We start from the raw sequence: 14007 nt of genomic DNA, 5'->3' as shown, positions 1-14007 counted from the left end.
GTGCCCCCCTGTTGCTAAACACCAGAGTAATACCGCACTGCTCTGAACCCCACTTCCTAAGCAGGAAACCCGTCAGGATCCCTGCGGTAATGACTTGGTAGGGGTTGCATCTCGCCACCACCAGAACTCAGAGGAAACTCAATCAAGGGAAACTCACCCAGTTTTCTGTCGTCTTGGGTTTTCCATAGGAAGGGGTGATCTGGCTGTTGACATCTTGTTTCATGTATTACTTTTGAAAATTTGGTCAAATATAGTTTCCCCCTTCTTCTTTTTGGCTTTAGAAAAGTGGTAAGAATGAAGTGATCTCCCCTCAGCAGTGTGATTATAGTGGTTGGGGTGCTCATTGAACAGTCAAGGAAGGATTATAAAAATATTTAAATTATAAAGAGAAAAATGTCTCAAAATAGAAAAATAAAGGATTAATGCATTATTTCTGCTGTGAATCACCATGTGGGCAGTAAAATGGCTAGCCTAGATCTCACTGCTAGACCCAGACTTCTGCTTGCTCCTATCTGACCTCTAGCAGTGCCTAATATCTGTCCTGGATGGACTGGACAGCTGACTTTATTATTGCTATTATTATTATTAATTTACTACTGATAATGTGCCGGATGCAGCATAAGAAGAGAATAGCATTTATTTCCTCACTTTGCCAGCCTGTTTGAATGCCGTGGGAATGTGCAGTCTCAGCCAAAGACCTAGGCAGCTGGCAAAGCAGTTTAAAAAAAATAGCTTCCCCTCACTAGGGTCTTGTGCTGTGGGGAGCAGGTTGGAGGCCCAAGACTGTCTATGCTTCCCCCTCTTTGGTTTATCTTATCTGCTATGGACCCCCTAAGAGCCAAGTGTAGGGAACACAGAGGCAGCAGAGGAAGTGGCAAAGCTGCTTATCTAGCCTGCTTGCTCCTATAGTGTGTGCTGATGGAAAAAGTTGACTCAATTCTCCCACCCACTCCAGAGCCTCATCTCAGACATGGTAGTGAGTACACAGGAGATAGAGCTCACATAGGGGGACACATTAAGTGATGGGTCGGGGGCACCTGGAGGATGCTAAGGCTGTGGACAAAAGAGTTGCACAGGGGAGTTGCTAGGAGACAAGGGGCACACACAGTGGGGGACTTAAGGGACACACAGATTCCGAGGTCCAAAAAGACGATTGTGATCATCTAGTCTGAACTTTCCCATAACAAAGGCCATAGAACTTCTCTGAATTCCTCTTTGAACTACAGCATAATTAAAGAGTCATTAGGGCAGGGGGACTGGACCCTGAGTCTCACATCCTGGGTGAATGCTCTAATTGCCAGGCTATAAAGTAATTCTCATGCTTGGTGTGCTCTCTTTAGGGCCCAATTGCTCTTTTTTTAATCTATAGTGGAACAGCTTCAAAAGGAGACACTGAGCGTGACCCACATCAGAATATCCCATAGCCCAGTAAATAGGGCACTCACCAGAAAGGTGGCAGAACCCTCTTCAAATCCCTTCTCATCAGGTGGAGAGGGAGTTGAAAGGAGGTCACTCACATCCCAGATGAGTACCCAGCCCCCCTGGGCTAGAAGTTATGAGGGAGGTCGTCCCTCTCATCCTGTGTTCTTACTAACAAAAAATCTTAGGTATCTAACTCCAAGAAAGTGTTCATAGCTGAGAATTGCTGGCAGAGAAAGGCAGCTCCATGCAGCCTAGACTTTAGGTGCCTATTTCTGAGAGTTGGGTGGGGCTTAGCACACACTCTTCTCATCTGTATCTTCCATTGGCTAGCTTTGGCAGCTCCCTGCCTTGCATGCTGCTTCTGTGGATGGCATTCTGAGGTACCTCTCTTTCCCATGCATTGTATAGGGAGCCCAGGTGCTTAAATTGGGCTTTGTGAATTGCAATGTTGCTCCTATGATTTTTGCCACAAAGTTAGTGTTGTGATGCTGAGCATCACAACACCTAAGTACCTTTATGAATCTAGACCTCAGTTCAGAGTGAATCTGTTCTGACTTCTCCAAACATCTAGTTGACAGTGGGTGTGCTGAATGACTTAATAGGTATTAGCATGATCAAGCCTACACTAACATTCCATTCTTTCATTTGCAGCACAACCACATAGCTGCAACTTGGTATTTATCCTTCCACAAGTAGCTATGGTTCCAAAGGCTGTAAAAAGAGCAGATCCACACCTTTGATACAGTATTTCTTTAGTAAAACCACATTCACTGTTTGAACCAATCACAAGCAACATCTGAAGGAAATTAGCCACCCAGTTATTACCCCACCTTTTCCTACTGCTTTCATTCCTGGTATAAGAGGCCTTCAGCTCTATTCTTTCCTTCGTATCACAGAAAGCTCTAGACTGTCAGGATGAGACTGAAGGTAAGTAGTGGCTTCCTGTCTCTCTGGCCATGTTGTTAAACAGCCACTCCACAAACAACCATGCAAAGTATGTTATATTATGTAACCCAGAGGTGGTGTATGACATAACAGTTTCAAACATCCACTTCATATGAATTACCTTTCCCTAGGAAGAACAAAGTACTCCTAAACTCAGAAGTTCCTTTTAAAAAATCTCTTTTATCCGATATACTCCTGATTTTAAATTAAAACTTGCATGTTTTAAGATTAATTCTATAACACATCAATGGCAAAAGAAAAAAGTCTGTGTGTAAAAAGCAAGCCATTCCATATACCTGCTATCAGTGCCCTGTGGTTGCTATCCTGAACATTTCTACCCCATTATTCAGGCTGCTACTAGATACTAAATGCAAACATTCAGACTGCAAGCATAGTGTGCTACCAATTTGAAGGCTTTCCTGCTTCAGAAGGGAATTATAAAAAACAAACCCCCCAAACAAACAGAAAAAACCTTCACCCACACACAAAATGAACAACAATTCTGCTATATATTTTTGTTATGCATTTCTGTATTAATAAGGCACATATTAAAATGGTTTTGGAAATGCTTGTTCCATACAAAAATGCAAAATGACTTCAATTCTTGAGGTCAGAAAAATAACCCAAGATGCCCCATAGCCTCAGTTCGATATAAAATGATTGCAGTGTTCTTTTTTCTAACATGTCTTTGTGTCATTATCATGACTGTCACCTCCATGGAATTCAGACTTAATTTACTATGTTTTGCTTCTTCATCAAAAAAAGTGTGAAGCAGAATATAGTGAGTATAGACAATAATGACGGAGCTCTGTTTCTGACTTGGTTTTTAGTCATAATAGTGACTCTCACCTAATTAAAAGTGTGAAAATCTCTCTTTTTCTCCAGTTATTTTAGCTTGTCCTTGTTGAATAAGGAAAACACATAGTAAATTAAAAGTGACTTTCAAGATGATTTGCATGCATTTGAAATTTGATAGGAGCCTCAGAATACACTTTGTCTGAACTTAAAATAGTTAAGTATAATATTTTAAAACAAAAGTTTCCCTTAACTAGTTTACTAATAACACCTTCTTCTGTTAAAATTGAAAGAATTTTTTTTAAAGTATTAGGTTTTCACTCTTTATAATATTTGGTTAATTGTTGTTTGGCTTTTTTTGCCATAGGGATTGACAATAAATTAGTGAGCTTTATTTTTTCTTTCTAATCAATATCACTTTTGGCTTCTCTTGTCCTTGAGCAGTGCTGCAGTGTTTGGATGGCAGATACTACAGGAGAATGGTCATTTGGTTAAAACAACAACTAGTTCAATTAGAATTGAAAAAAATTAAATGTAATTGTATTGTTTTACAAAACCTGAATTATGGGCAAAATTTGACCAATGTTGCTTTAGGTTTTTTTCCATTGTGAGTCAATTGCATGTACATGTGTAGTTCACCTTACCCTCTTCAGTCCATCTTACACTTTTAAATGTAACTTTGATATCTTTATTCTGATTAGGTTAGTGGTCAGGGTTTCAAGTTCTTGTCCATTCGGAGCTAGGATTCTCACAGGAAACAGGCTGCATTCAAACTGGCTCTGGAAAATTAGGTCTCTTGCTACTTATATCCAGAAATCCTGGGGCTTGTTTAGATCCAGGGATTCAGATTAAACACTTGTAACTTGAAGGGGTTTAGATATGAGGTTCTAATTTGAGTCCATTTTTATCCAAGGGAAGAATTTGACTGTTGTTGGCATGAGCTTTTGCTTCCTGTTTCATTTCTGATAGGATTACATACACATGGGCTGTACTTTAATGGAAAAAGTAAATCCCATTGAAGGTGATGGCAAATATTTGTATAAGGTGGGAGAACTGGGACTGAGTTAGGCTTTGAGTATATAATTTATTCTAAAGCTTTGCTAAATACAGAAGTCATAACAATTTAAATTTATATATTTATATTATAGAATCATAGAATATCAGGTTTGGAAGGGACCTCAGGAGGTCATCTAGTCCAACCCCCTGCTCAAAGCAGGACCAATCCCCAACTAAATCATCCCAGCCAGGGCTTTGTCAAGCCTGACCTTAAAAATATCTAAGGAAGGAGATTCCACCACCTCCCTAGGTAACGCATTCCAGTGTTTTACCACCCTCCTAGTGAAAAAGTTTTTCCTAATATCCAACCTAATCCTCCCCCACTGCAACTTGAGACCCTTACTCCTTGTTCTGTCATCTGCTACCACTGAGAACAGTCTAGATCCATCCTCTTTAGAATCCCCTTTCAGGTAGTTGAAAGCAGCTATCAAATCCCCCCTCATTCTTCTCTTCTGCAGACTAAACATCCCCAGTTCCCTCAGCCTCTCCTCATAAGTCATGTGTTCCAGTCCCCTAATCATTTTTGTTGCCCTCCCCTGGACTCTTTCCAATTTTTCCACATCTTTCTTGTAGTGTGGGGCCCAAAACTGGACGCAGTACTCCAGATGAGGCCTCACCAATGTCGAATAGAGGGGAACGATCACGTCCCTCGATCTGCTGGCAATGCCCCTACATATACATCCCAAAATGCCATTGGCCTTCTTGTCAACAAGGGCACACTGTTGACTCATATCCAGCTTCTCGTCCACTGTAACCCCTATGTCCTTTTCTGCAGAACTGCTGCCGAGCCATTCGGTCCCTGGTCTGTAGCGGTGCATGGGATTCTTCCGTCCTAAGTGCAGGACTCTGCACTTGTCTTTGTTGAACATCATCAGATTTCTTTTGGCCCAATTCTCCAATTTGTCTAGGTCCCTCTGTATCCTATCCCTACCCTCCAGCGTATCTACCTCTCCTCCCAGTTTAGTGGCATCTGTAAACTTGCTGAGGGTGCAATCCACACCATCCTCCAGATCATTTATGAAGATATTGAACAAAACTGGCCGAAGGACCGACCCTTGGGGCACTCCAGTTGATACCGGCTGCCTACTAGACATGGAGCCATTGATCACTACCCCTTGAGCCCGACAATCTAGCCAACTTTCTATCCACCTTATAGTCCATTCATCCAGCCCATACTTCTTTAACTTGCGGGCAAGAATACTGTGGGAGATTGTGTCAAAATCTTTGCTAATGTCAAGGAACAACATGTCCACTGCTTTCCCCTCATCCACAGAGCCAGTTATCTCATCATACAAGGCAATTAGATTAGTCAGGCATGACTTGCCCTTGATGAATCCATGCTGACTGTTCCTGATCACTTTCCTCTCCTCTAAGTGCTTCAGAATTGATTCCTTGAGGACCTGCTCCATGATTTTTTCCAGGGACTGAGGTGAGGCTGACTGGCCTGTAGTTCCCAGGATCCTCCTCCTTCCCTTTTTTAAAGATGGGCACTATATTAGCCTTTTTCCAGTCGTCCGGGACTTCCCCCGTTTGCCACGAGTTTTCAAAGATAATGGCAATGGCTCTGCAATCACATCTGCCAACTCCTTTAGCACTGTCGGATGCAGCACATCCGGCCCCATGGACTTGTACACGTCCAGCTTTTCTAAATAGTCCCAAATCACTTCTTTCTCCACAGAGGGCTGGTCACCTCCTCCCCATGCTGTGCTGCCCAGTGCAGTAGTCTGGGAGCTGACCTTGTTTGTGAAGACAGAGGCAAAAAAAGCATTGAGTACATTAGCTTTTTCCACATCCTCTGTCACTAGGTTGCCTCCCTCATTCAGTAAGGGGCCCACACTTTCCTTGACTTTCTTCTTGTTGCTAACATACCTGAAGAAACCCTTCTTGTTACTCTTAACATCTCTTGCTAGCTGCAACTCCAGGTGTGATTTGGCCTTCCTGATTTCACTCCTGCATGTCCGAGCAATATTTTTATACTCTTCCCTGGTCATTTGTCCAATCTTCCACTTCTTTCTTTTTTGTGTTCAAGATCAGCAAGGTTTTCACTGTTAAGCCAAGCTAGTCACCTGCCATATTTACTGTTCTTTCTACACATCGGGATGGTTTGTCCCTGTAACCTCAATAAGGATTCTTTAAGATACAGCCAATTCTCCTGGACTCCTTTCCCCCTCATGTTATTCTCCCAGGGGATCCTGCCCATCAGTTCCCTGAGGGAGTCAAAGTCTGCTTTTCTGAAGTCTAGGGTCCGTATTCTGCTGCTCTCCTTTCTTCCGTGTGTCAGGATCCTGAACTCGACCATCTCCTGGTCACTGCCTCCCAGGTTCCCATCCACTTTTGCTTCCCCTACTAATTCTTCCTGGTTTGTGAGCAGGAGGTCAAGAAGAGGTCTGCCCCTAGTTGGTTCCTGCAGCACTTGCACCAGGAAATTGTTCCCTACCCTTTCCAAAAACTTCCTGGATTGTCTGTGCACCGCTGTATTGCTCTCCCAGCAGATATCAGGTTAATTGAAGTCTCCCATGAGAACCATGGCTTGCGATCTAGTAACTTCCGTGAGTTGCCGGAAGAAAACCTCGTCCATCTCATTCCCCTGGTCTGGTGGTCTATAGCAGACTCCCACCATGACATCACTCTTGTTGCTCACGCTTCTAAACTTAATCCAGAGACTCTCAGGTTTTTCTGCAGTTTCATACTTGAGCTCTGAGCATTCAGACTGCTCCCTTACACACAGTGCAACTCCCCCACCTTTTCTGCCCTGCCTGTCCTTCCTGAACAGTTTATATCAATCCATGACAGTACTCCAGTCATGTGAGTTATCCCACCAAGTCTCTGTTATTCCAATCACATCATAATTCCTTGACTGTGCCAGGACTTCCAGTTCTCCCTGCTTGTTTCCCAGGCTTCTTGTATTTGTGTATAGGCACTTGAGATAACTCGTTAATCGTCCCTCTTTCTCAGTATGAGGCAGGGAGCGCTCCTGTTCTTGCTTCCTCCCGGTATTCCACTTCCCCACTTACCTCAGGGCTTTGGTCTCCTTCCCCCGGTGAACCTAGTTTAAAGCCCTCCTCACTAGGTTAGCCAGCCTGCTTGCGAAGATGCTCTTCCCTCTCTTCGTTAGGTGGAGCCCGTCTCTGCCTAACACTCCTCCTTCTTGGAACACCATATGCTTTGTGAATAGCCATTTATTGGTATTTAAATGAATTTAAGTGTACTAATTGTTGCAGTCCCCACCAACCATATCCAATCTGGCATGGGAGTTTTTAACAGGAACTTAAGACCCAATAGAAAGCAACTAAAATTCTTCACTTATGCGAAACTCTGAAAGGCTTTTACAAATTGCTTCTGTGTGGGAGGCAGTTTTCTGCAAAGCTGTCACTTGAAACTTTATCAATCAGAAGACGGTACAGTTTTTAATTATGTAGATTTTCAAAGTAAAAAACTTTTCTTACATGAAAATGTATAACTTACAGATTCAGTCAGATGAAACCTGAAATAAGGGATCTGAAGGTTTTCGAAGAGTTTGCCAGGTTTAATTGAAAGAGTTTCAAAGAGCTTGCCATTCTGATTAAGAACTATAATATAATTGAAATATCTGTGGTAAACATTTTCTTCATTTTAATATTCTCCTTATAAAAGGGCCTTTTCTTTCCATATACCTCTGCATGAATTGGTAATAAAGGCTAATCTGTACTGGATAAGGCCCTGGTCCTGCAATTGATTCCATCTGGATGCACCATTGAAGTCAAAGGGCCTCTGTGGAGATGTAGCAGTCTGTGCTGTAAACTTGATTATTGGGTTTTTTTCTTTTCTTCAAGATCAGATCTTAAGTTAGGAGCCTTGAGTCACATAGTTATATTGTACTCTGGTGAGGTAGGGGCTCCTCCCACCCATTTCCCTCTTCCCCACCCTTTCCCCCAACGACAGTAAGGACAGGACATTAAGTGCATTTCTCTTTTTGTAATGTTTCTAATGAACTCTTCCCTTGCAGAAGAGGTTAGGGTTACCATCAAACAGGCAAAGTTACTACTTGTAGACTCCACTATCCCTGGGGTTCCTCGGGGAAAGGAAGTTCCAATCCCACCGCACCGTTGGGTAAAAAAGGTGAGTGTAATTTTATGCTGCTTCTAGTTGAATTATTTTCCATTACTTTTTTGTGATATTTCTGTGACTTTCAGAGGGAAGCATGCTGCACAGAGCACCTGCTCCCTACCCACCTCAATATTCTGTCCTCTCCTCACACCTCCAGAATCTCAGATCTTCAGTTATTCAGAGTTGGCATTGAATCATAGAATATCAGGGTTGGAAGGGACCTCAAGAGGTCATCTAGTCCAACCCCCTGCTCAAAGCAGGACCAATCCCCAATTAAATCAAATCACTGGCAAGAGTGAAGGGCTTCTACCCATTTAGGGGGTATAATGTCTTTGTTCTGCTTTCCTTTGGGGGCTTTTCTTTACTCATTCTATTATGTATCCACTTGTTAATGGGGAAAATCTAGGGGAAATATAATTACAAGTATTAATAATAAACTATTCTAGTACAAGTGAGGATAGAAGGATGTTTGTTGCCTTAACTGTCATTGAAGATTTCCTTCTGGCTGTCAGATCAGTATTTAAACCGGTTGGAAATGAATATCTAATTTGTTATAGAAAGACTTCTGTACTAACTCTTTAGTTGTTGCTCTTGCCAATAGGAGGCACAGACAGAATGTGAAATGGTCATGAACGCTTTGTTTTTTAAAGTCTCTCATTTTCAGGGGAGAGAGGCTTTTTTTCTCTTTTTTCAGCTATCAGGGTTTTTGGACTTAATTAAATTAGAATGTTTCGTTTGTTGCCATGCTAAGGAGCATGCATCCACAACGTATTGTGCAACTCTGTTCAGACATGCTCCAAGACGCTTTTCTCCAGTGTATATCTTGCAACAGAGCTGATGTCATTCGCTCTGTTGAAATCTGTGCACACCACTGCATACGCCCAAAGAGACACTTCTGAGATTACTGTGACAGAGCCAGATGAACAATTTTTCTTCTGAATTTGATTTGTATAATTCCAGCAAAATGCTGTCTTTGGTGGAATGTGGCACAAGTTCATGTGGAGGTGGCCCATGGCATGATAGTACCTCAGGGATCCATGCTGCCAGAAGTAAGGGGGAACCTGGGTAGCACCATGCCTGCCTCTCCATGAAGTTGGAGTTAGAATCATAGAATATCAGGGTTGGAAGGGACCTCAGGAGGTCATCTAGTCCAACCCCTTGCTCAAAGCAGGACCAATCCCCAACTAAATCATCCCAGCCAGGGCTTTGTCAAGCCTGACCTTAAAAATATCTAAGGAAGGAGATTCCACCACCTCCTTAGGTAACGCATTCCAGTGTTTCACCACCCTCCTAGTGGAAAAGTTTTTCCTAATATCCAACCTAAACCTCCCCCACTGCAACTTGAGACCATTACTCCTTGTTCTGTCATCAGCTACCACTGAGAACAGTCTAGATCCATCCTCTTTAGAACCCCCTTTCAGGTAGTTGAAAGCAGCTATCAAATCCCCCCTCATTCTTCTCTTCCGCAGACTAAACAATCTCAGTTCCCTCAGCCTCTTCTCATAAGTCATGTGTTCCAGTCCCCTAATCATTTTTGTTGCCCTCCCCTGGACTCTTTCCAATTTTTCCACATCCTTCTTGTAGTGTGGGGCCCAAAACTGGACGCAGTACTCCAGATGAGGCCTCACCAATGTCGAATAGAGGGGAACGATCACGTCTTTTGATCTGCTGGCAATGCCCCTACGTATACATCCCAAAATGCCATTGGCCTTCTTGTCAACAAGGGCACACTGTTGACTCATATCCAGCTTCTCGTCCACTGTAACCCCTACGTCCTTTTCTGCAGAACTGCTGCCGAGCCATTCGGTCCCTAAAGACCTTTGAGTTCCCAAAATTAGTTCCCTTTCCTCACAGTGTACTTCTTGGAATAACATGAATAACAGAGCTGGTGTCGTTCTTATTGTTGGATCTTGTGCCTTTTCATCTAATTTTCATCTTAGGTCATCTCTCTGATGGCTCATTCTGGATATCCTACTGCCAACTTAAAATTAATGTGGCAAAATATGAGTTTATCATTCCTCCCAGAACCTTCCTCAGTTGCACTGTTTTCCAAATTCATCAGGCTTGCAGCCTTGGTGTCATCTTTGATTACACTCTCCCTTCTTTTTGCTAGATCCTGCTATATTTTCCCTTCCAAAGGTCACACAGTGAGTCAGTGGGGGAGGCAGGAATAGAACCCAGAAATTCTGAGTCATGATCCCTGCTCTAACCATTGGAGAATGCTACCACTCTTCACTTATCAGGGAGTAACTGCTGGATACTAGTTAAACTTCTTTGATTGATTAGCTAGTAACTTCTATGTTGCTGTTTATTTGCACTGCAGGAGATAGTTAACATCTAGCAGAATCTCACTGGTCATAGTTTCAAAGCTGCAGAATACCGAGGGAGTTTGACAATTAATTGAAATGTACACAAAAGTCACCACTCCAATGTGTGTGGACATGAGTGGACAAATATCTTATTTGAAGTATCACTGGTATGGCCTATTGAATGTATAACAGACATGCAAGAGCGTGTGTGGGATTTTTATACTGTTCCTAGCGGATGCCGAAAAGTGAAAAACAAATTTTAAAGACTTTTTATTAAAAGGAAAGCTCTTGAAACTGACAAATCTCCTTTTAAAATTTTCTAGGAGTATTTATGAAAACAGTGATTTAAAATGCCATTTCAGGATTGATGTGAAAACTCAGACTATCAGTGAGCACTTCTCAAATAGTTCTTGAAAGTCTCTCGGATCATGTACTCAGAGGTGTATCGGAAGCAGGAAATGACTTATTCATGCACTATTTCATGGACTGACATTGTGATTTCTCAAGCTACTTGAAAAGGAGTTCAAGGACTTTTAGATGTGTGGAAACTGGTCTGATGGGTGAGTGAGGCAGAAATGGGTGGGGAAGTTACAATCAGAAAGACTTGGAATAAATTATGTACTAAATACATGACTGACATGACATACTAAGCCATACAAAATTACTGAGCAAAGGTCATCTGGACCTGGCTTTATATAGTAATATAGTCCACCTCTATGAGGAGCTATTACTGTCTAGAAGATTGATATAGGAATGAAAGAATGTAAATATCACTTTTTAAAATTAATAAAGAAAAGACAACAAAACTGACACTTCAAGACAATTTGAGTTGTCATGACAATATCTATCTACCACAGGTTTCTATATAGAGTAAAGACTCGTTTATGAAGATTCTGTGTCTGCTTCTTGGACATCTGTTACTCTTCTCCTAGTCCTGGTCTAAATGTTCATCTATTGTGTGGAGCATGCAAGGAGGGGTATCATTTGACTAGTATGGGAATACTTATGCTCATGAGGGGATGTAATATTAATGTGGGGTAACTATCGTAATATCTGTTAAGCCCTTGAACATGCTCCATGTGAGTAAATTAAATGTGTCCAGAAGACAGAGAAGACTTGGTCAGAGCTTGGCTTGGTCTCCCATGACCAGTCTGCTTCCTGAGTGGTTACAGTCCCCTGGTGATTTCAAAGCTCTGTGTTGCAGGTCACAAGCACAGCAGAAACTAATTCCAAATTGTCTTGTGTTAATTCACCTTTGTTTAAGGAACTGGAAAAGCTGTATCATATACAAATAGCCACTTTTGAGGCCGGATGAAAAAAAGTTTATGTGGATAAATTTGCAACAGGGAATGGTCAGTTTTATGTAAGTTGCTTCCCACCTCCTGGGGTCTAGCAGTACTGCTGGAAGAACTCATAGGGGAAGCCAACCTTCAGTTCCTGCCACTGGATCTGTGGGTTATGGGAGTCCAGTCAGAAGATATCTGCTCCCCACACTTTTTCCTTTGATTCTGGGTGACATTGAATTTTGTGGCCTCCCAGGGAATGGTTTCTGTGGTGGATTTTGGCTGTAGGGGAATCGGCAGGATTTGGTCTACATCCACAACGATGAAGTTAACTGCAGCACCTGAGGTGATGAATACCCAATGTGAGAGAATTATTTGGGGATGCCCAGGTATGTGTAACTTGTCTAGAACTTGTGGGTGTGGTGTTGTGTGACAGGAATTGGCATACATTCAGTCTGGACTGTGTTTGGGACTTGCGCGCACACTTTGACAGGGCACCAAGGCTGGTCCCTTTTACTGGGAGTGGGCTGGCTCATTTCCCAGCCCCCTTTAGGCTGGGCTTTGTGTGGGGCAGCCAGAGGTGGCAGCTCCCAACAGTAAAAATACAGGTTGAAATGTTAATGTTGCTCCTCTTCCTCAGGTGTGAGTTGCCGGCAGACCATGTCTACCTGTGTCAGCTCCCCTTGCGGGGCTGGGTTCAATAATGGGGGACATGGCTGTATCATTCCAATTTTCTCCTCTTGCTATTCCCCAGTCGATTGTCGATCTGGATGGTGAAATCAAAAAAACCATCCAGGTCTGCTGGGGTCTTGATGTGGGCTAGCTCATCCTTTATTTATTTCTTCTTGTAGACCCCACCAGAACTGGTATAGTTGTTCCACCCGATTCCAGGCCAAAATGTGCTGCATAAGAGGTATTGTACCTTGACCTTGCTGAATCTTACACAGGGCAGCTTTTGTTCTGTGGGCACCATTAGGACAATCAAAGATGGTTGATGCTGCTTGCGGGGAGGTGCCCCAGTTAGATAACACTGAACTGTGAGTCTCAAGCAAAAAAGCAGGCCCTGTTCAGTGCTTTTCGGGAAAGATGTGAACAGATTGGAGAGAATCCAGAGAAACGCAACAAAAATAGGTCTAGAAAATGTGACCTATGAGGAAGATTGGAAAAAAATGGGTTTGTTTAGTCTGGAGAAGAGAAAACTGAGAGGGGACATAACAGTTTTCAAGTGCTTAACAGATTGTTACAAGGGGGAGGCAGAAAAATCATTCTCTCTAACCTCTGAGGATAGGACAAGAAGCAATGGGCTTAAATTGCAGCAAGGGAGGTTTAGGCTGGACATTAGGAAAAGCTTCCTGTCAGGGTGGTTATGCATGATGGAATAAATTGCCTAGGGAGGTTTTGGAATCTCCGTCACTGGAGATTTTTAACAGCAGGTTAGACAAACACCTGTCAGGAATGGTCTAGATAATACTTAGACCTGCCTTGAGTGCAGGGGACTGAACTAGATGACCTCTCAAGATCCCTTCCAGTCCTTCAATTCTATAATTCCACAGTCAGGAGGCTGACTATAGGCTTACCCTGGCTGCACTGGAGGAGTATGTCTGTGGGCAACACAAAAACTGGAGATAGCTTTGATTCATGAAACCTCAAAACGTTTGATTCCTGTTAAAGTGCTTTGGCGGGGGATGACGGGAGCTGGTTGGGTCCGAAGCACAGCATTCTCAGTGCAAAGTTGGAGCACTTGCTCCTGCAATGTCTGGTTTTCAGCGACAAACTGTGTAGCATGTACCTGCATCACTTGGTTGTCTGCTAGAAGGTTGGGGTACTATGATGCCAGCACCCAAAAGGCAAGAGGAGCGCTGCTGGATCCATGCCGGAGAGACCTTTCCCTCCAATGGGTTAGTGGGTCTGAGCAAGCTGTTAGGATCAGAACATGGATGGTCTGACCTAATGGTTGGAGTGAGGTGGTTAGAGCCAGAGTCCAAGTCCTGCAGTCAGGATTTTCATGGGGATTACTTCTGGGAGGGGTCAGAGTTCTGCTAATCCCTCATTTTGAGTAATTCTGAGTGAGCTCCCCAGTGGCAGCCAGGGTGAGGGGGCTGTCTGGGAAC

The sequence above is a fragment of the Eretmochelys imbricata genome, chromosome 11 (genome assembly GCF_965152235.1).
Source record: "Eretmochelys imbricata isolate rEreImb1 chromosome 11, rEreImb1.hap1, whole genome shotgun sequence".
Taxonomy (NCBI): domain Eukaryota; kingdom Metazoa; phylum Chordata; order Testudines; family Cheloniidae; genus Eretmochelys; species Eretmochelys imbricata.
The sequence above is the reverse complement of the archived record's forward strand: the minus strand, read 5'-3'. Positions refer to the sequence as shown.